The sequence below is a fragment of the Tachyglossus aculeatus genome, chromosome 2 (genome assembly GCF_015852505.1).
Source record: "Tachyglossus aculeatus isolate mTacAcu1 chromosome 2, mTacAcu1.pri, whole genome shotgun sequence".
NCBI classification, from domain to species: domain Eukaryota; kingdom Metazoa; phylum Chordata; class Mammalia; order Monotremata; family Tachyglossidae; genus Tachyglossus; species Tachyglossus aculeatus.
Window position 1 is genome coordinate 160,105,348 of NC_052067.1, and position 23,880 is coordinate 160,129,227.

At 42.3% G+C, this 23,880-nt stretch overlaps 1 non-coding gene across 1 annotated transcript; it reads left to right on the top strand.

The window, feature by feature from the left end:
• Window positions 1-894: 894 nt before the first annotated feature.
• On the top strand, window positions 895-1,032 carry LOC119924995. Its single transcript, XR_005449668.1, has one exon. It is a non-coding gene; the product is annotated as a small nucleolar RNA SNORA7 (small nucleolar RNA).
• The last annotated feature ends 22,848 nt before the right edge of the window (window positions 1,033-23,880 follow it).

Here is a 23,880-nt window from a genome sequence, read left to right on the forward strand (position 1 = left end):
AGGAGTTGGGGAGGGGTGATGGGACAGGGGTTTTAAGGAGGGAGCTGGAAGTCTGAAATGGCTGGGGAAAGCCAGGGCATGGGGGTCAGTAAGGATGGAGAAGTAGGGGGAAGCAGCATGGCCAAGTGGATAAGCACAGGCTTAGGAGTCAAAAGGACTTGGTTTCTAATTCTAGCTCTGCCACATGACTCCTGTGTGACCTTGGACAAGTCACTTCACTTCTCTGGACTGTGACCTTGGACAAGTCACTTCACTTCTCTGGGCCTGAGTTACCTCATCGGTAAAATGACAATTAGGACTGTGAGCCCCATGAAGCAGTGTGGCTCAACGGAAAGAGCACGGGCTTTGGAGTCAGAGGTCGTGGATTCAAACCCCAGCTCTGCCAGTTGTCAGCTGTGTGACTTTGGGCAAGTCACTTAACTTCTCTGGGCCTCAATTAGCCTCAGCTGTAAAATGAGGATTAAGTCTGTGAGCGCCCCGTGGGACACCTGATCGCCTTGTAACCTCCTCAGCACTTAGAACAGTGCTTTGCACATAGTAAGCGCTTAACAAATGCCATTATTATTATGAAGGACAGGGACTGCATCTGACCTGACTACCTTGTATCTACTCCAGTGCTTAGAATATACCAAGTGCTTAACAAATACCACAATTATTATTATTGTTATTATTCAGCTTTGATGCTGCAGGGAGGAGAGGGCAGAGTTAAGGCAGGAAAAGATGAGTTGAGGTGGAGGCTGTCAGCTGGGTGTCTGAATTTCATTCAGCAGTGCTCTACAGCTCGGGCACAAGAGCAGAGGGAAGAGACTGTGGAGGTGGTCCAGGCCTGAGGGTTGGTGGTATAAGATCAGAGAAGGGATGGGGGATGAGAGAATTGAGTTCTGTGAGGATGGTCCCCTCTCAGGGTCACACCTGGAGAGTTTCCATTACTCTACCAGTCTCGGCTACGGGAGGGAGAGTCAAGCAGAGGCCTATCCATTCCATTCCTAGCTTGGGCGGTGGCTAGCGAGTGAAAGGTAATCTGCTCTAAGGAAAAACTCATCCATGCTGGGCAGCAGCGGCAGGGGAGAGAGTCGAGGGCAGAGACTCGAGTTTACTGCATGGAAGGTGGCAACGTTAAACCACTTTAGTATTTTTCCCAAGAAATCTCTATGGACCAGAGTGATTGTAGATGGAAAGCGGGGCTTTCTGGAAGAGATGTGTCCGTAGTGTCGCTATGGGTCAGAAATGACTTGACGACACAAGACGAGAAGATGATGGTGCTTAGGGAGTGGATTTGACATATTCCAGTGCTTAGAACAGTGCTTTACACATAATAAGTGCTTAACAAATGCCATCATTATTATTATTATTATCAAGAGAAGGTAGGTTGGGCATGGAGCCTACATGGGGCTTTATGACTTCAAAGGATTGGGAGGGGGAGAGAGAAGGAGGATCTCTGCTAGGGAACAGAACAGATGGAGGTAATAGTAATAATGATAATAACGATGATGGTAATTCTTAAGCGCTTCCTATGTGCCAAGCACTGTTCTAAGCAATGGGGTAGATACAAGGTAATCGGGTTGTTCCACGTGGGGCTCACAGTCTTAATCCCCATTTTACAGATGAAGTAACTGAGACACAGAGAAGTGAAGTGACTTGCCCAAAGTCCCACAGCTGACAACTGGTGGAGCCGGGATTTGAACCCATGACTTCTGACTCCAAAGCCCGTGCTCTTTCCACTGAGCCATGTGCTTATTATTATTATTATTGTTATTATATTGAGCACTTACCATGAGCCAGTCTTAGCAAATACCACACTTATTATTATTAGTAGTAATAATAATAACGATAATTAGGGATGGAGTAAAGTTGTTTCCCAGATGAATTAGATAATAAAACCAAGATTTAATACACTATGAATTAGAAAAGAAAAGATTCCCAGCCCACTGGCTCCATCTCCCTCCTCCTCTGCCCTCACCCTGAGAGAGAAATGGGATTCATTAAGACTGCCAAGAGACTGATTGTACTAAAGGTTCACCTCAGCTGCTGGTCCATGCTGTTCTGGAGCATAGCACGCCCAAAGGCAGACTGCTCATAAGTGGCAGGGGCGGGATTAGAACCCATGACCTTAATAACTGTGGTATTTGTTAAGCCCTTACTATATGCCAGCTGCTGTACTAAGTGCTGGAGTGGATACAAGCACATTGGGTTGGACACAATCTCTGTATCCATGGGGCTCACAGTCTCGATCTCCATTTTACGGATGAAGTCACTGAGGCACAGAATAGTGAAGTGACTTGCCCAAGGCCACACAGCAGACAAGCGGTATAGCTGGGATTAGAACCCTTGACCTTCTGATTCCCATGCCTGTGCTCTAACCACTAGAGAAGCAGCGTGGCTCAGTGGAAAGAGCACGGGCTTTGGAGTCAGAGGTCATGGGTTCGAATCCCGGCTCCACCATACGTCTGCTGTGTGACCTTGGGCAAGTCACTTAACTTCTCGGAGCCTCAGTTACCTCATCTGTAAAATGGGGATTAAGACTGTGAGCCCCACGTGGGACAACCTGATCACTTTGTATCCCCCCCAAGTGCTTAGAACAGTGCTTTGCACATAGTAAGCGCTTAACAAATGCCAACATTATTATTAGACCATGCTGCTTATGCTTCATCTTTGCAACCCGTGAAGTTACCCAGTTCTGAGGGCAGGCTAGAGTCTTCCCTACTCAGGGCACAGCAGGTAAAGGAAGAAGTGCTTGTCAACTGAGCCCCCTTTTTTCTCTCCTCCTCCCCATCCCCCCTGCCCTAGCTCCTTCCCCTCCCCACAGCACCTGTATATATGTATTTGTACAGTTTTATTACTCTACTTATTTTACTTGTACATATTTACTATTCTATTAATTTTGTTAACGATGTGCATTTAGCTTTAATTCTATTTGTTCTGACGACTTGACACCTGTCCACATGTTTTGTTTTGTTGTCAGTCTCCCCCTTCCAGACTGTGAGCCTCCTGTTTCGTGGCAGCCTTCCCAGACTGAGCCCCCTCCTTCCTCTCTCCTTCCCCTCCCCACAGCACCTGTATATTCATTCAATCATATTTATTGAGCGCTTACTGTGTGCAGAGCACTGTACTAAGTGCTTGGGAAGTACAAGTTGGCAACATATAGAGACGGTCCCTACCCAACAGCGGGCTCACAGTCTGTGTGTTTGTACGGATTTATTACTCTATTTATTTTACTTGTACATATTTACTATTCTATTTATTTTGTTAATGATGTGCATTTAGCTTTAATTCTATTTATTCTGACAACTTAACACCTGTCCACATGTTTTGTTTTGTTGTCTGTCTCCCCCTTCCAGACTGTGAGCCTCCTGTTTCATGGAGGCCTTCCCAGAGTGAGCCCCCTCCTTCCTCTCCCCCTGCCTTCCCTCCTTCCCCTCCCCACAGCACCTGTATATATGTTTGTACAGATTTATTACTCTATTTATTTTACTTGTACATATTTACTATTCTATTTATTTTGTTAATGATGTGCATTTAGCTTTAATTCTGTTTATTCTGACGACTTGACACCTGTCCACATGTTTTGTTTTGTTGTCTGTCTCCCCCTTCCAGACTGCAAGCCCATTGTTGAGTAAGGACCATCTCTATAGTCACCAACTTGTACTTCCCAAGCACTTAGTACAGTGCTCTGCACACAGTAAGCGCTCAATCAATATGATTGAATGAATGAACTGGATCTCACTGAACCAATCTTCAGACAACTTGTACTTCCCAAGAGCTTAGTACAGTGCTCTGCACACAGTAAGCGCTCAATCAATGCAATTGAATGAATGAATGAATTAAGGAGTTAATCAAACAATGCAAGATATTGACTGAGCCCTTGAGGTGTGCAGAGCACTTTACTAGATGTTTGGATGAACACAATAGAGTAAGTAAACATGATCTCTGCTCTTAAAGAGCTTACAATCTAGTGAGAGATCTCAAAATACATTTCAGTAGTTTAAGACTGCACCTGTAAATGCTGTTGTGGTCAGGGGTGAAGGGAGTACAAAAATATGAAGCAGCGTGGCTCAGTGGAAAGAGCACGGGCTTTGGAGTCAGAGGTCATGGGTTCGAATCCCAGCTCCACCACAAGTCTGCTGTGTGACCTTGGGCAAGTCACTTAACTTCTCTGAGCCTCAGTTACCTCATCTGTAAAAAGGGGGATTTAGACTGTGAGCCCCACGTGGGGCAACCTGATCACATTGTATCCCCCCAGTGCTTAGAACAGTGCTTTGTACATAGTAAGCACTTAACAAAATGCCATCATTATTATTATTATTATGTGATGTGGTAGGTGAGGGAAATAGGGTAGAGAGATGAGAGATTACAGCCATTATCACATTACTCCTCTAAAAATCTTTTAACTAAACTGTTCCGCGAAAACAGTAAATGACTTTCAGGGAATTTTAATTCACTCATATCCCATTTTTCTGTCTGTTTTTCTTCCTAATCACATCCCTTCTTTTTCTTTACAACAATCGCGATTCCATCTCTCCAGTTTTGCAGGCATAATTCCATTTTTTTTTCTCTCAGCAATAAGAAGAATTGTAATTAGCAGAGGTCAGCTGCTTACAAGATAAAAAAAAATTAATTACCAGGAAAATCGTGCCCGAGTCCCTGGTAAGGGCCTCAGCTCAAACACAGAGCTGCTTCTGGGTGTGAAAGGAAGGAAACGGCTCTTTAGCATTCTCCTGGGTGGTCCAGTTGCTCCTTGGCTTCCATTCAGCTATATCTTAAAAATCAGCCCATCTCCACCTGGAGCCCCACAAACTGGCAAGCGGCGCTCAGTGGCAGGAGCAAAGCAGGTTTATCACCCACAGCTTGGGCGAGGTAAAGACCCACTTATGGACACAGAGAAACCAGATGTGTCTCCCGTTCTCTCTCTGCCCCATCCTTGAGGCCTCCCCTGGGCCCTGGTGTTATCCAGGCAGGTTGCCTTTGGGCGTGCTACGCTCCAGAACGGCATGGACCAGAAGCTGAGGTGAACCTTGAGTACAATCAGTCTCTTGGCAGTCTTAACAAATCCCATTTCTCTCTCAGGGTGAGGGGAGAGGAGGAGGGAGATGGAGCCAGCAGGCTGGGAATCCTTTCTTTTCTAATTCATAGTGTACTAAATCTTGGTTTTATTATCTAATTCATCTGGGAAACAACTTCGCTCCATCCCTAATTCTCGTTGTTATTATTAATAATAATAACTGTAGTATTTGCTAAGCACTTACTATGTGCCAGGAACTGCAATAATAATAATAATAATAATGGTGATGATGATAATAATAATAATAATAATAATAGGAAGCAGCATGGCTCAGTGGAAAGAGCCCGGGCTTTGGAGTCAGAGGTCATGGGTTCGAATCCCGGCTCCATCACATGTCTGCTGTGTGAACTTGGGCAAGTCACTTAACTTCTCTGAGCCTCAGTTACCTCATCTGTAAAATGGGGATTAAGACTGTGAGCCCCACATGGGACAACCTGATCACCTTGTATCCCCTCAGCATTTAGAACAGTGCTTTGCATATAGTAAGCGCTTAACAAATACCATTATTATTATTATTATAATGGCATTTGTTAAGTGCTTAATATGTGCAAAGCACTGTTCTAAGCACTGGGGAGGATACAAGGTGATGAGGTTGTCCCACTTGGGACTCACAGTCTTAATCCCCATTTTACAGATGAGGTAACTGAGGCCCAGAGAAGTGAAGTGACTTGCCCAAAGTCCCACAGCTGACAATTGGCAGAGCCGGGATTTGAACCCATGACCTCTGACTCCAAAGCCCGGGCTCTTTCCAATGAGCCACGCTGCTTCTCACTGTATTTAGCGCTGGTGGCTCAGTGGAAAGAGCCCGGGCTTTGGGGTCAGAGGTTGTGGGTTCAAATTCCGGCTCCCCACGAGGGGGAGAGGAAGGAAGGGGCTCAATCTGGGAAGGCCTTTACCTCCCATCCTACCTGCTCTCCCCACATGTGGCCCCAGGCAGAAGTGGAGGATCACCTGAGAGACTGATATGACTGCAGGAATATCCTTCCTCTCCCCCTCTTCCCCCTCTCCATCCCCCCATCCTACCCCCTTCCCTTCCCCACAGCACCTGTATATAGGTATATATGTCTGTACATATTTATTACTCTATTTATTTATTTTACTTGTACATATCTATTCTATTTATTTTATTTTGTTAATATGTTTTGTTTTGTTCTCTGTCTCCCCGTTCTAGACTGTGAGCCCACTGTTGGGTTGGGACCGTCTCTATATGTTGCCAACTTGTACTTCCCAAGCGCTTAGTGCAGTGCTCTGCACACAGTAAGCACTCAGTAAGTACGATTGTTTGATTGATTGATTGACTCAGGGGCGGGGCTAGCCCTCAATAACTCCCCTGGAAAGTATTAAAGATGTGACTCCAGAGTTCTTATTGTCAATCCTCTGATGGCTAACCACAGGGGAGGAGAGTCAGACTCTCTGAGCACGAGTCCTGTACATATTTACTATTCTATTTATTTTATTAATGATGTACATTTAGCTTTAATTCTACTTATTCTGATGACTTGACACCTGTCCACATGTTTTGTTTAGTTGTCTGTCTCCCCCTTTAGACTGTGAGCCCATTGTTCCCCCTGGCCTGGAATGCCCTCCCTCTGCACATCTGCCAAGCTAGCTCTCTTCCTCCCTTCATAGCCCTACTGAGAGCTCACCTCCTCCAGGAGGCCTTCCCACACTGATCCCCCTCCTTCCTCTCCCTCTCCCCCCTCCTCATCCCCCCCACCGTACCTCCTTCCCCTCCCCACAGCACCTGTATATATGTATATATGTTTGTACGTATTTATTACTCTATTTTATTTGTACGTATTTATTCTATTTATTTTATTTTGTTAATATGTTTGGTTTTGTCGTCTGTCTCCCCCCTCTGGACTGTGAGCCCACTGTTGGGTAGGGACCGTCTCTATATGTTACCAACTTGTACTTCCCAAGCACTTAGTCCAGTGCTCTTCACACAGTAAGCGCTCAATAAATACGATTGAATGAATGAATGAATAGGGACCATCTCTATATGTCTCCAACTTGTATTTCCCAAGCGCTTAGTTCAGTGCTCTGCACACAATAAGTGCTCAGTAAATACGATTGAATGAATGAATGAATGAGTCCATATTCAGAAGCAAGAGGACATAAATAAATTCTATTTATTCTGACAACTTGGGACCTGTCCACATGTTTTGTTGAGTTGTCTGTCTCCCCCTTCTAGACTCTGAGACCATTGTTGGGTAGGGACCGTCTCTATATGTCTCCAACTTGTACTTCCCAAACGCTTAGTACAGTGCTCTGCATACAGTAAGTGCTCAATAAATACGATTGAATGAATGAATGAATGAGTCCGTATTCAGAAGCAAGAGGACATAAATAAATTCTATTTATTCTGATGACACCTGTCCACATGTTTTGTTTAGTTGTCTGTCTCCCCCTTCTAGACTGTGTGCCCATTGTTGGGTAGGGACCTTCTCTATATATCTCCAACTTGTACTTTCCAAGCACTTAGTACAGTGCTCTGCACACAGTAAGTGCTCAGTAAATACGATTGAATGAATGACTGAATGAATGAGTCCATATTCAGAAGCAAGAGGACAGAGGGGAATTAGGAGAAAGAAGCAAACCCACTTCCTTTGATTTCAATTCATAGGTATATTGAAAATCATGAGAGATTCATAAGATGACGATACTGCTTTCCTCTAAACAACCCACACATTTATCTGTGGATTTAATATAGCTATTATTATTTACACCCCACTATGCTGAAGTTCATAAATAGCCATTAAGAATTGTCTACGCTGAGCCAGCAAACATCTATATTCCAGAATTTGCTGATTTATTCCGACGATGTGCTTTTTTAGCCTCTGGGTTTTAAGGGTTTTTAAACCTCGTGGTACGCTCACCACCAATTCCATAGATTTCATAGCATCAGACTGCAGCAGTTTATTAATATTGCTACATTTTCATTCTGCCTCTGAAAACAGTCCTGGGTTTGAGAATCTGAGAATCACCTCTAATCCCCAATAACTCATTACGGACCGAATGTGGTACACTTATTCAAACTGCCTAATTGAATGATTCTAGCTGAACAGCTCAAGCCTAGATACGTGAATTCAGTGCTCATTAAAGGATTGAAGTTCCCCGGAACATTTTGGCAAGTCTTCAGTACACTCAACCATGATGTTCCCTTGATCCCATTTGAAGGACATGGGATCATTGTTTCTGATTTAACTAAATTCTGCTTTGAACACACCATTTCATTTATGAAGATTTGATATCTGCTTCCCCCGTGGTTGCCAGGCCTATCCTTAAGATTCATGCCACACGCATCCACCGCTCTGATTTTTCAGACAGAGAAAGAGAAGAGTGTGAAGAATTCCCACCCCAGCATCAGCATTCCAGAAAATATTTTATCCTTAGAAAGCAAAGGGATTGGTTGTGGATCCAGCAGGCTTATTAACTAACTCGGAACTCCCCAAAACACTCGGAAATATTTTGGGAACTCCCTAATTAGAGGAAGGTTCAGGTCTGCAGCATGGTGTGGTGGATAGAGCACGGGGCTGGGAGTCAGAAGGTCATGGGTTCTAATCCCAGCTCCACCATCTGTCTGCTGTGTGACCTTGGACAAGTCACTTCCCTTCTCTGTGCCTCAGTGACCTCATCTGTAAAATGGGGATTGAGACTCTGAGCCCCAGGTGGGACAGGGACTGTGCCCAACTGGATTTGCTTGTACCCACCCCAGTTCATAATACAGTGCCTGGCACATAGTAAGGGTTTAGCATAAACCATTATTATTATTATTATTATTATTATTATTATTATTACTATTATTTTGTCTGAAAAGCCCACAAAATGGGATTTTCTCCATAGTCCACAGATTGAGAATATTTGACCAAACTAATGTATCTGAAGCATAATCCGGACTGGAAGCCTGGTGATCCCTCTGTAAATTCTATTGCCAGACTTTCTACTCTCTTTCCTTGCAAAAAAAATTCCCACCAGGCATACACAAACCTAGCTACGCTGGAACATATAGTAGCCTATGGACAAGTTCTCAATTACAGGGAACAGATCATCATCTGCTCTAGACCTTTCAAAAATCTGCTATAATATTTAACTGAACAATATCTGTAATAACACTGTGGTGTTTATGAAGTGCTTCATTCAATCGTATTTATTGAGCGCTTACTGTAGTAAGCACTTGGGAAGTATAAGTTGGCAACATATAGAGATGGTCCCTACCCAACAATTGGCTTACAGTCTAGAAGAGGAAAAAAATAATAATGGCATTTTTTAAGCACTTACTATATGCAAAGCACTGTTCTAAGTGCAGGGAGGATACAAGGTGATCAGGTTGTCCCAAGTGGGATTCACAGTCTTAATCCCCATTTTACAGATGAGGTAACTGAGGCACAAAGAAGTTAAGTGACTTTCCCAAAGTCACACAGATGACAATTGGCAGAGCCGGGATTCAAACCTATGACCTCTTACTCCCAAGCCCGTGCTCTTTCCACTGAGCCATGCTGCTTCTCTCAAGCACTAAGAAAGATATAGTTAAATCAGGCACAATCTCTGGGCCATATGTAACTTGAATTTTGGTGGAGAGGTGTGGAGAACTGATACTAAATTCCCATTTTATAGGTAAAGAAACTGAGGTACACAGTTAACTGGCTTGCCCAAGGTCAAACAGCAGGCAAGGGAAGGAGCGGGAATTAGAACCTAGGTCTCTTGACTCCCAAGAGTCCACCAGACTTACAATATCTTGGGCATTACTTTTAATTTACTTCTCATTCAGTAGCTACTTTTTCTCCGTGTGAACGATTAAAGGCAACACAAAGCCATTTTTCACTGCTCTGCAAAATGTTGACTGCTTCAATCAGTCTAAATTAAATGAATTTACAATTCTAGATTTAGGATTCGGCATTCAAGGGTAGCACTCCTATAACTTGGAGCATAAGAAATGAGTAAGATTGATTTAATGGAAAGCATTTCCAGGATGCCAGTGACTAGGGAGTGAATGGGTGGAGGCTTCTCTCCTTCCATGGACTGGTATCAATAGATAAGGAAGGAGAACAATATTTGTCTGGAGCTTACCTACTTTGTCCTCTAAATTTTTGTTGTAAGACATGAGTAGCTAATATTTGGTTACTTATTCATGAAGTAGGTCCTAAATTATCCTGTCTTAAAGGCACAAAGAAAGGCCTCTCTCTCTCTCTTTCCCTCTCTCCCTCTCTCTCTCCCTTTCCCTCTCTCACTCTCTCTCTCCCCTCTTTCCCTCTTTCTCTCTCTCTTTCCTCCTTTTCCTCTCTTTCTCTTTCCCTCTCTTTTGTTCCATTATTGACTGCTTAGCCATCACCCAGGCCAAAACTGCTCACTATTGGCTTCAAAGCTGTCCATCACCTTTCCCCTTCTTACCTCACCTCCCTTCTCTCCTTCTATAACCCAGCACGTACAGTCCACTCCTCTGATGCTAAACTTCTCACTGTGCCTCGTTCTCACCTGCTCCGGCATCGACCCCTGGCCCACGTCTTACCTCTGGCCTGGAATTCCCTCCCTCTTCAAATCCTCCAAACTTGCACACTTCCCCCCTTCAAAGCCCTACTGAAAGCTCACCTCTTCCAGAAGGCCTTCCCAGACTAAGCCCCCCTTTTCCTCTGTTCCCCTTCCCCATCACTCCGACTCTCTTCCTTTGTTCTACCCCCATCCCCACCCTACAGCACTTATGTATATATGTAAATATTTATAATTATAATTATATTTTATTAATTATGCATATATATCTATAATTCTACTTATATATAATGATGCTACTGATGCCTGTTTACTCGTTCTGATGTCTGTCTCCCCCATTCTAGACTGTGAGCCCGTTGTGGCAGAGATTGTCTCTATTCTTTGCTGCATTGTACTTCCCAAGCACTTAGTACAGTGTTCTGCACACAGTAAGAGCTCAATAAATACGATTGAATGAATGAATGTTTAACTCCCTCCTCAATTCCCTGTCCCCCTCTCCTTCCCCACCTGGCCACATTCTTTATTGATCATTCATTCATTCATCCAATCATATTCATTCAATCATATTTATTGAGTGCTTATGTGTGCAGAGCACTGTACTAAGCGCTTGGGAAGTACAAGTCGTCAACATATAGAGAAGGTTCCTACCCAACAACGGGATCACATCAGATGTGGTCTACCTAAAATCTTCCCAGGTCCTCTCTAGTCCCTAGAAGCCCTAGGTTGAAATTATAAGCATCTATGTTCGAGTGATGGCTCAGCAAGATCATACCTTTCTTCATCTGGGTTTAGGACTGAGACCAGGGCAGAATTTTGGAGGAAGCAGGAGAGACACTTCTCTCTGTCCACTGGATTGATGTATTCCTAGTGGGAAGTGTAGTTGATGATTCAAACCTTCCATCTCTTTATTTCATATGTATTCTTGAGCCCTACGGAGCCTCCTGTGGAGGGATAACTGAGCTTTCTTCTCAGTACTTAGAGAAAAGGTACTAAGTGCTACAATCATATCCAACCCCATCTTGTTGTTTTATCAACACCAGGTCCGGATGGGATGCTGTAAAATTTTATTACCATGAGTTGGCGATGTCCCCAATACTCAGACATGGAGGATATATAAATGAATGAGGCCGATATTCCCCAGAAAGTGACAATCAAACTTGGTTATAGTCTTTCTCATTGTCCCCAATTTGCCTTCAATTTGATCTCATCCTTAGCCTTCCCCCGTGTATTTTATTTCAAATAAATCAGGTCCTATGGAAATGATAAAAATCATCACCAAGGAGGGAATCCTGGGACACAAATTAAAGCCAAGCTGCTGTTTGCTTTCCAAATTTACTCTTATTATCATGATTAAATTTTTATTGAATGGAAAATAATACCCAGGCTATGCCAGGATCTATCAACCAGTGTGGCAGTCGGCCTATGAAACAGTGTTTCGCGTGGAGTGGATCCTGCTAATCAGAAAACCAGCTCAAAATAATATCAACCATTTCACAGATTTGAAAAAAAAAAAACAAGAAACAATGTCACTTTAGAGGATTTCCCCCCTGAGTCTCTGTAGTGAAATGCTTCAGCATTGAGTTTTGAAGTAATGACAGTTCCCGCGGTCTCTTGGCTACCTTAATATGATAGTAATTTGACCTGATAAGCATGTGAATTATTAATTGAATCAGCACCAATTATCAAGGCGAAGATGCTAGCAGGCTGTGACGGGAGCATTCGCAACATGACTGGCACAAGTATGAACAAAATGACCAAGCTAATTAAATAAAAGGACAAAATGTGATCACCTTTACGTGGGTAGCAATTTTTGAATGCACTGACTTTTGGGCACACATCAGTCTTCCCTTCCAAGCATTTCCTAATGAGGACGTAATCAACGTCTCTATTAAAATCTCTATTAAAATTGGCCGAAACGACGGACATGAACCCGGCATTTAACTATCCTAGTCAGCTATGACCTTCAGCCAGTTCTTCTGCCCACGCTCACACAATGGCAATCAAATGTCTGCTCTCGTGGACAAAGGTTAATTAATGGCCGAATTAGAACCACTCAAAGAATAATTTTCAACATGTTTGAGGGTCAGACCTACATATATTATACCAATAAGAGAGGCAGTTAGACTGTGAACTCATTGTGGGGAGGGAATGTGTCTACCATCTCTGTTGTAGTGTCCCAAGAGCCTAGTTCAGTGCTCTGCACACAGTAAGTACTCAATAAAAATCAATCAATCAATCAATTGTATTTATTGAGCACTTACTGTGTGCAGAGCACTGTACTAAGTGCTTGGGAAGTACAAATTGGCAACATATAGAGACGGTTCCTACCCAACAGTGAGCTCACAGTCTAGAAGGGAGAGGCAGAGAACAAAACCAAACATATTAACAAAATAAAATAAATAGAATAGATATGTACAAGTAAAATAAATAAATAAATAGAGTAATAAATATGTACAAACATATATACATATATACAGGTATATATATATGATTGATTGGTTGAAAACAAGACACACTGTGCTCCTGATAAGGATCCCGCTTCCCTCCACTGATGTCATGGGAGAAGACCAGGGATATCTATCCCTTTGCCGACTGAGAAGCAACAGACACATGTTACATTCTGGAGGGAATGGAATAGAATGGTATCCTAAGGAGACACAGAAAGTTCTTTGAGGAACTATGCATCAGTTGCAATGTGGTCTGAGAAACAGTGTGGCTCAGTGGAAAAAGCACAGGCTTTGGAGTCAGCGGCCATGGATTCAAATCCTGACTCCGCCAATTGTCAGCTGTGTGACTTTGGGCAAGTCACTTAATTTCTCTGGGCCTCAGTGACCTCATCTGTAAAATGCGGATTAAGGCTGTGAGCCCCCCGTGGGACAACCTGATCACCTTGTAACCTCCCCAGCGCTTAGAACAGTGCTTTGCACATAGTAAGCGCTTAATGAATGCCCTCATTATTATTATTATTAATCCCTAACTCCTTGATCCAGAAACATTGTTCTCCAATTCCAAAGCATCGTGGCCCAGTGGAAGGAGCATGGGCTTGGAAGACCAAGGACCTGTGTTCTAATCCTGACTCTGCCACTTGCCTGCTGGGCGACCTTGCAGTGAGGGGAGCAGGGGGACAGGAAGGCCTTCTATGTTCTCGTAATCTCCGCACTGGGTGGTCACACGACTTGCACCTACTTCACGAACAGGACTCTGGTCAGTCAGAACATGTCTACTACTATCTCTTGAAGAAGAGTGCAACTTGCCTGTCTACTTGTTTTGTTTTGTTGTTTGTCTCCCTGCTTCTAGACTGTGAGCCCATTGTTGGATTGGGATTGTCTCCATCAGTTGCCGAGCGCTTAGTAATGTGCCCTGTACACAGTAAGCGCTCAATAAATACGACCGAATGAATGAGTGAAAAAACTTCCACCGCTAATCCAGCCTCTATAAATCCTAATATTACTACCTTGCCACGTCTTGTAAACACTCTCATTTCACTTGGAGTGAGACTGTTGGTTCAATAAAGAAAATACGGTAAACACTATTCAAATTCCACATCATAAAACGGAAGGAAAATGGGGTTGGAAACTTGTTATTTAATGAATAAGTATTAGGAATAATGCAATGTGTTCAGTACCCATTGGGTATTGAGGAAGAACAACTGAAGTTTGAGATACATCCCCTTCCCAAGAGGAATTTACACTCCAACAGGGGAGGCGGAAATCAAAATATTTGCAAATAGTGGAAGCAGAATACTAAATGATTGTATATATGAACATAAGTGCTGACGATAGGCTTAAATGAATACATGACTGCTGGAGCCGGTTCTTGAATTGTTACAACTCAGGGCGCCAGGAATTAATGGCTCTTTAAGACTTTAGTAGGGTTTGAATGATGTTGGATTTAGGAGGGGAAGAATGAGGAAGGGACTGAGGTGGGAGGGTGGAGGGCTAAATGCCGTCAGGTAGGAGTTTGAAAGGAACAGAGATTGTGACCTAGGAAAAAGTAAATAGAGAGTTCTAGTATATATCTTACACCTATGCCAGTGCTTACCACGGTACTTTCACATGATAAGCGTGTAATGAATACCATCGTCATCAACATCATCGTTATCGTAAAATTGGGAGAATCGATGGATTGAAAGCAATCTTGAAGACTTTCTGCTTGATCCAGAGGCAAATCTCTTATGAACTCATACCAAAAAGATCCAGATCTCATTCAGAGTTTGTGACTGATTAGTGAAGGAGAGAGAAGAGTTGAGGATAATGCCAAGACGGTAGACTTGTGATAGAGGGAAGGTTGTGGTGCTGTGACAATGATAGGAAAATCTAGGGGCAGGGAGAATTTGGGAAGAAAAGTCCGTTTTGCACAAACCTGAAACATTAGTAATACTTAGGATTCCATATCAAGTGTAGCTGCACTCCAAAATTTCTGCATGTCTATTTTTTCTATACATTTCCTTGCTATAAAATTACTTTCTTTCTAGTCATCCCTGCAATTGCTGCTGCCATTTGTCTCTGATGTCACTAAACTCTGCTGAAACAGTCCACTGACAATAGCTCTCTTGACAAGGAACAAGAAAATCCCCTATTGCTTCGGGGAATTTCTTGTTTTAATACAACCTACAAGTGGGCTGCATTTAATAGCGTTGTCCTATTGTATTATGTCATCCCAAATTGGCATTCTAGAGATTTAATGTATTTAGCAAAGGATTATTTTTCTGATTAATATTACCCAGTCATTGATACGCTCAAATAATTCTTTGTGTATTATCAATTTATTTGTAAGATTAATGGAATGGTGAGAAGATGGTGTGAAATAGTTTCTACTGAATAGTTTGTGAGGTCTAGGGAAACAACTCATCATCATCATCATCATCAATCGTATTTATTGAGCGCTTACTGTGTGCAGAGCACTGCACAAAGCACTTGGGAAGTACAAGTTGGCAACATATAGAGACAGTCCCTACCCAATGTGTTTTGTTCAGAATGACAATAAAACAATCATATTTAGTGACATACCCACTTCCACATTTTGTGCCACGGACAAGAGGAAAAGGAACACTTGTATTAGATTTATCCTACCTTGGATCAAAGATGCTTTACCCATTAAAATGTGAGTATTTTCACCTAAAGTGTTTGAGTAGGAGTTTGTAAAAGTATCTGTTCTTTAGATTCCAAATGTCACTACAGGTGGTGAGATCTTCCCTATGGGGAGAGATGAGGTAAAAAGTCCTCAGTATAGCTGACACACCAGTCCACACCAGTCTGTCTTATTTATTTGAGCTCTTACCATGTGCAAAGTACTGTACTAAGCATTTGAGAGAGTACAATATAACAATAAACAGACATATTCCCTGCCCACAACGCACCACTTCACATAAATGCCACACATCCACATATCCGCAAATTGCTCTCTTCCTCCATTCAAAGCCCTTCTGAGAGCTCACCTCCTCCAAGAGGCCTTCCCAGACCGAGCCCCCCTTTTCCTCTCCTCCTCCTCATCCCCCGCCCTACCTCCTTCCCCTCCCCACAGCACCTGTATCTATGTTTGTACAGATTTATTACTGTATTTATTTTACTTGTACATATTTACTGTTCTATTTCTTTTGTTAATGATGTGCATCTAACTTCATTTTTATTTGTTCTGACCACTTGACACCTGTCCACATGTTTTGTTTTGTTGTCTGTCTCCCCCTCCTAGACTATGAGCCCGTTGTTGGGTAGGGACTGTCTCTATATGTTGCCAACTTGTACTTCCCAAGCGCTTAGTACAGTGCTCTACACACAGTAAGCACTCAACAAATATGATTGAATGAATGAATGAATAAATGTGAACAGTGCTTTGTACACAGTAAGCGCTTAACAAATACCATTATTATTATTATAGACGTGAGGAGCAGTGTGGCTCAGTGGAAAGAGCATGGGCTTGGGAGGCTGAGGTTATGGGTTCTAATGCCACCTCTGCCACTTGTCAGCTGTGTGACTTGGAGCAAGCACTTAACTGCTCTGTGCCTCTGTTACCTCATCTGGAAAATGAGGATTAAGACTGTGAGCCCCACATGGGACAACCTGATTACCTTGAATCTACCCCTGCGTTTAAGAACAGTGCTTGGTACATAGTAAGCACTTAACAAATACCATCATTATAAATTGGCATTTTACATATAAGACCCAAGTCAATCAATCAATGTTATTTATTGACCACTTCTTGTGCACAGAACACTGTATTACACACTTGGGAGAGCACAATATAATGAGGTTTATAGTGTACACATGTTAATGCTTAAGAAATACTACTGATGATGAAGATGATGATGATGATAATGATGATAATGATGATGATGGTAATGATGATTATATTACAATAATGGTGAAGATAATAATGAAAGTGATGACTCAAATCCCCCCATTACCCGATCCTCTCTGCATCAAAAGGAACAACAATCAATCAAACAATCAATAAATGGTATTTATTGAGTGCTTACTATGTGCAGAGCACTGTACTAAGCACTTGGGAGGGTACAGTACAACAGAGATGTCAGGAAAGTTCCTGTCCACAATGAGCTTATATTCTAGGGTCCTAAGCAGTGTTCTTGCACTAGCTCTTTTCCATTTTCTCCAGCACCTACTACAGCACATAACAGTAGGAACTCAAAAAATGCCTCCGATTACTGATAGAAAACTTTTTGGATATATTTTTTCCAATATCAAACCACTTTTTCTTCAGTTATCAACTTATTGGACCTAACTAAATATTTCTTACAAAATTTGGGTGAAATTCCCAAAGATTGTTCTTTTAACATTATTGTAAGAGTTTAGGAAAAAAAACATAAAATATTAAAGAGGATGTGGCTTGGTTACAGAAAAAGGACAAAAATCATTTCTGGTTTCAGCTTTGTTTTTCTCACCATTTTGAGGCAAATGGGCATTAACCTGTGCCTAGTGGAAAGAGCATAGGCTTGGGAGTCGCAGGTCCTAATATAACATAACATAACATAAAACAACCCTGGCTTTGCCACTTTCCTGTTGTATGATCTTGGACAATTCACTTAACTTCCTGGTACTTTAGTTCCCTCATCTGTAAAATGTTTTCTCTCCTACTGTGCGCCCTAGTGCTTACTACAGTGTTTGGTGCATAACATGGGTTTAAAATACCACTATTATAAACACTTACTAGAGTGCTCTGCCCACAGTAAGTGCTGAAAAACTACTATCGATCGATCGATTGATTCTTAAATAAACCTGCTATGACAAAGGTTGCCCAATAACATGACGGCCCATAACCAGGGTTGGTGTGAACAAGTGTTCATTTCATTTTCAATATCATAACCGGCAAACTGCAGAAGATAATAATTTCCCTCCAATCTCATATCAAAAGGTGCTCTTATTATTATTATCACTATTAATAGTAATAATAATATTAATAATGGTATTTGTTAGGTGATTACTATCTGCCAGACACTATTCTAAACACTGGGGTCGATACAGATAACTGAGTTAGACATAGTCCCTGTTCCACATGAGGCCCATAATCTTAATCCCCATTTAACAGATGAGGGAACTGAGGCCCAGAGAAATGAAGTGACTTGTCCAAGGTCACACAGCAGATGAGTGGCAGAGTTGGAATTAGAACCCAGATCCTTCTGTCTCCCAGGCCTGGGCTCTATTCACTAGGCCACGCTGGTTTTGGCACCTGACCCTTAAAAGAAGATACTGTGAGCCCACTGTTGGGTAGGGACTGTCTCTATATGTTGCCAACTTGTACTTCCCAAGTGCTTAGTACAGTGCTCTGCACACAGTAAGTGCTCAATAAATATGATTGATGATGATGAGTAGACATCAGTTGGGATGGGAATATGAGGAGTTCTGTTTTGGGCATGTTAAGTTTGACCCAAACAGACATATCAGGAAGGCAGGAGGAAGTGTGAGACTGAAGAGAAAGGGAGTGATCAGAATTTGATCCACTGTGCCAATTCAATCTGTGGTAGTGAGTTTTGTGGTTCATAATAATAATAATAATAATAATAATAATAATAATAATAACATTTGTTAAGTGCTTACTATGTGCCAAGCACTGTTCTATGCGATAAGTCCCTTTCTTCTGTGCAATTGTCTCATCTTTCCAATGGGACTGTGGAATGCTAAATGCCTCTGGAGTGCTAAGAGTGGAACTGATAGCATTTTAAAGAATACTATCACAGGTGTCCTGGGTTTTGGTCTTCTGCCCAACAGCCTAAATTTGACTGGCCTCCAAGACCTCCCTGGTAATAATAATTACTGTGGCAATTGTTAAGCGCTCACTATGTGACATGCACTGTACAAAATGCTGAAGCATATACAAGATAATCAAGTTGGATGTAGCCCCTATCCGACATAAGACTCACAGTCTGAAAGGGAGGGAGGGTGGCTATTGAATCCCCATTTTACAGATGAGGAACCTGAAACAGAGAAAATGTCAATTGATTTGCTCATGGTCACACAGCAGGTAAGTGGAAGAGCTGGGATGGGAATCCAGGATCTCTGACTCTCTGGCCTATGCTCTTTCCGTTAGGCCATGCTGCTTCTCATAGTTCCCAAAATTATAAGAGTCCTTCCCCAACTCTATACCTCCCTTACCTCTTCATCTTGTGAATCATTTAGCTTTGCACAAGAAAAACCTGTCATCATGGGGCCTCCCGCATAACACAAACCAATCTGTCTAGGCCAGCTAATAGTCAAATAGCCCTCATGATTATCTGCTTCTCATCTGCTTCTTCCTACCCTTAAATTAACTTCTTGTTGAAAGAATGCTTAGTGCCAGAGGGCACGCTGACCTGATTTGTAGGTTGGGTCCTGTATAAGGAGTCGTTTTCTCTCTCCTCTTTAACAGATTTTCTCTTGGTTCTCCCAATTTTTCTCTCAGTATCCAGAGGACTACCAAAGAGCAAATTAAACTGATCTGTAACTTCCCCATAATAGTTTCCTCTGCACTGCTCTCATTCCCCCAGCTTCCCCATTTTGAAAAATCTGGGCCTGCAGAGAACAGATTTGTTTTCTAAGAAATTTCCAGTACCAGGCACACAAACGTAAAATCTTTCCTAGGGTCATTATTTATACAGTTCATTATTTATCCTCCTGCCATCCCAGCCCCACAGCACTTATGTGAATAACTGTAACTTATTTATTTATATTAATGTCTGTCTCCCTCTCTAGAATGTAATCTCATTGTGCGCAAGGAATACGTCTGTTTATTGTTGTACTCTACTCTCCCAAGCACTTAGTACAGTGCTCTGCATGCAGTAAGTGCTCAATAAATTCAACTGACTGACCGAGTGTAGTTATTTGTACTGGCAGAGCAGTGGCCATTCTAGTCACCTCAGGCCCACACAATTTCTTTCTTTCAAATTAGCCTTGTCCGATCTGAAGTACCTCAATACATCTATAAAACCAGTCCCTTTGGGCTGACATGGAACTATTTGTACATCTAGCACCTAGTACAATAAACCTTATAACTCTTACTCTAATACTGGGGTTTCTGCCTCCATTATCTACAGTCTGCTTACTTTTTAGTCCTCTGAGTGACCTGCCAGGTTTCCAACCAAGTGCCAATCAAATGAAACGGTCCTAATTTTTAAAAAAGAGATAGCCAAAGTTAAAAATAGCTCGGCCCTTTATAGGAACGATTATGAATACTATGAACACTTCTGCCCGTGATCAATTAAAGGCAGAGCTGGAATAAAAATCTGAATTGGTGAGTAGAGGAGAATATTAATAGTGGCATTTAAGTGCTTAATAGGTACTAAGCACTGGGATAAATTCAAGGTTATGGGATCAGACACTGTGGTGTAGTGAATATAATAATAATAATAACAATAATGGCATTTATTAAGCGCTTACTACGTGCAAAACACTGTTCTAAGCACTGGGGAGGTTACCAGGTGATCAGGTTGTCCCACAGGAGGGCTCACAGTCTTAACCCACATTTTACAGATGAGGTAACTGAGGCCCAGAGAAGTTAAGTGACTTGCCCAGTCACACAGCTGACAATCAGCGGAGCCGGGATTTGAACCCATGAACTCTGACTCCAAAGCCCGGGCTCTTTCCACTGAGCCATGCTGCTTCCTCTAGAGGGAATAGAGGGAATAGAGCATAGCCTTGGGAGTCAGAAGGTCATGGGTTCTAATTTGGCTCCTCTATTTGTCTTTCGTTTGACCTTGAGCAAGTTACTTTACTTCTATGTGCTTCAGTTCCCTCATCTGTAAAATGGAGATTGAAACTGTGAGCCCAAAATGGGACAGGGACTGTGTCCAGCCCAATTTAGCTGAATCCCCTCCAGCGCTTAGCACAGTACCTGGTACATTCATTCATTCATTCATTCAATCGTATTTATTGAGTGCTTACTGTTTTCAGAGCACTGTACTAAGCGCTTGGGAAGCACAAGTTTGCAGCATATAGAGACGGTCCCTACCCAACAGTGGGCTCACAGTCTAGAAGGGGGAGACAGACAACAGAACAAAATATATAAACCAAATAAAATAAATAGAATAAATATGTACAAGTAAAATAGAGTAATAAATATGTACAAACATATATACATACATACAGGTCTATATATACACTCTGTATATATATGCATAGTATATTTATCAGCATCAACATTATTGGTAATTTTCCAAGTGCTTATTATGTGCACAGCACTGTACTAAATACTGTACATCTTACATATATACATAGTAAGCACTTAACAAATACCACAAGTATTGTTATTATTATTATCCCTGTCCCACATGGGGATGAAATGCCTATTTACTATTCTATTTATTTTATTTTGTTAATACGCTTTGTTTTGTTGTCTGTCTCCCCCTTCTAGACTGTGAGCCCGCTGTTCGGTAGGGACCGTCTCTATATGTTACCAACTTGGACTTCCCAAGTGTTTAGTACAGTGCTCTGAACACAGTAAGCGCTCAATAAATATGAATGAATGAATGAATGAATTTTGCAACCATTGTACCGATGAGGAAACTGAGGCCCAGAAAGGTTAAATTCATTCATTCAATCCTATTTATTGAGGGCTTACTGTGTGCAGAGCACTGTACTAAGTGCTTATGTCACATTCATGGTGATACAGTAGGCCAGTGGCAGAGCTGGGACTTGATCTTAGGACTGTTGACTCCCTGCCTCAGGATCTCTGGTTATCGGCTATCCTAAAGGGACACCAACAAGTGATGAAGTGGATAAAAGGGGAGAGAGAGAGAGAGAGAGAGAAAAAGAGAGAGAGAGAGAGAGAGAGAGAGAGAGAGAGAGAGAGAGAGAGAGAGGAGAAGAGAGAAGAGAGAAGAAAGAAAATAAGAATGTAAGAATGAGAGTTCATTTTCCCCTTGCATGCTGTTCAAGAAGTCCCACTCTAGTTTCTGTTTTCTAGACTGGGTGGCTCTCCACTCAAACGACAAGAGCAGGGCCCCTTTAAGCAGGGCACCAAGATGATTGCAGTCATTTTTCCTAGCCTAGAAATCACCCTGTACCAAGCACTAGAAAACGTCCAACGCTGTTTGATGACAAACCCAGAAATAAGTCAGGCAGGGGGAAGTGGGGCCCACTGCCAGCCTCTCTTCTGTGCCTTCCCAAGTCATCATCAGCATTATTGGTAATTTTCTGAGTGCTTGCTATGTGCACAGCACTGTACTAAATGCTTGGTAATAATAATGATAATGGTGGCATTTATTAAGTGCTTACTATGTGCAACGCACTGTTCTAAGTGCTGGGGGGGGGGGGGGAGTTACAAGGTGATCAGGTTGTCCTAAGGGGGGCTCACAGTCTTAATCCCCATTTTACAGCTGAGGTAACTGAGGCACAGAGAAGTTAAGTGACTTGCCCAAACTCACACAGCTGACGATTGGTGGAGCCGAGATTTGAACCTCTGACCTCTGACTCCAGAACCCATGCTCTTTCCACTGAGCCATGCTGCTTCCCATGTGGCATTGATAAAGTACAATGCCACAGAGTGGGCAGATAAATCTCCCTGATCTGCCTTCAAAAGCCAAGGACAGGGAGTGGAGTTGCTGCAAATGGAGAGAGAGTGGAGGGAGGCTGCCATCTTTTCCTCACACTTTTGAGAGACTTGGAAGACTTGGAAGTTGGGTTACTGAGTCTTGACTTACACAATGTGCATATGTCTATGGCCAACAGCTCATTTATGCTCATTCAGTAGCTCATTTATAACAGACTATTATTATTTCTGTTCCTCTGATAGGTTTTAATAATAATAATAATAATAATAATAATAATAATAATAACAATAATAATAATAATGGTATTTGTTAAGCACTTACTGTGTGCAAAGCACTGTTCTAAGCACTGGGGAGGTTACTGAGTCTTGACTTACACAGTGTGCATATGTCTATGGACAACAGCTCATTTATGCTCATTCAGTAGCTCATTTATGACAGACTATTATTATTTCTGGTCCTCTGATAGGTTTTAATAATAATAATAATAATGATAACAATAATAATAATAATAATAATAATAGTATTTGTTAAGCACTTACTATGTGCAATGCACTGTTCTAAGCACTGGGGAGGTTACAAGGTGATCAGGTTGCCCCACTGGGGGCTCACAGTTTTCATCCCCATTTTCTAGATGAGGTAACTGAGGCCCAGAGAAGTGAAGTGACTATCCCAAAGTCACACAGCTGACAGTTGGCGGAGCCGGGATTTGAACCCATGACCTCTGACTCCAAAGCCCGTGCTCTTTTCACTGAGCCACGCTGCTTCTCCAGCGTGGCAAGTTTTGAACTTCTTTTCATTCTGTATTACTACTGTAGTGCTACATAATATATTAGTAATCTTGATGTCCCCTTAATCTCTCATTAACTCATTTCCAACCTTTCTGTTAATCAGAAGAGCAGGATAAGAATACCACGGTCAAGAGAGTATGCTTACAGTGAGTCCCATAGCTCTGAATCACAGAACCTGTGCATTAGACTGTGCTGTGTTCCAGTCCACCTTTGGCGACTGACTTGATGAGAAGCAGCATGGTCAAGTGGATAAATCAAGGGACTTGGAGTCAAAAGGACCTGAGTTCTAATTCCTTGCTCTGTCACTTGTCCGCTGTGTGATCTTGGGCAGGTTACTTCACTTCTCTGGGCCTCAGTTCCCTCATCTATAAAATGAGGATGAAGACTGTGAGCCCCATGTGGAACAGGGACTGCATCTAACCCAATTATCTTGTATCTACCCCGGTGCTTAGAACAGTACCTGACACACAGTAGGGCTTAACAAATACCGCAATTATCATTATTATTATTATGATCCTGACTGTTGGAGTATTTCAGCTTGACGACTGCATCAGCTTTTATGTTGATCT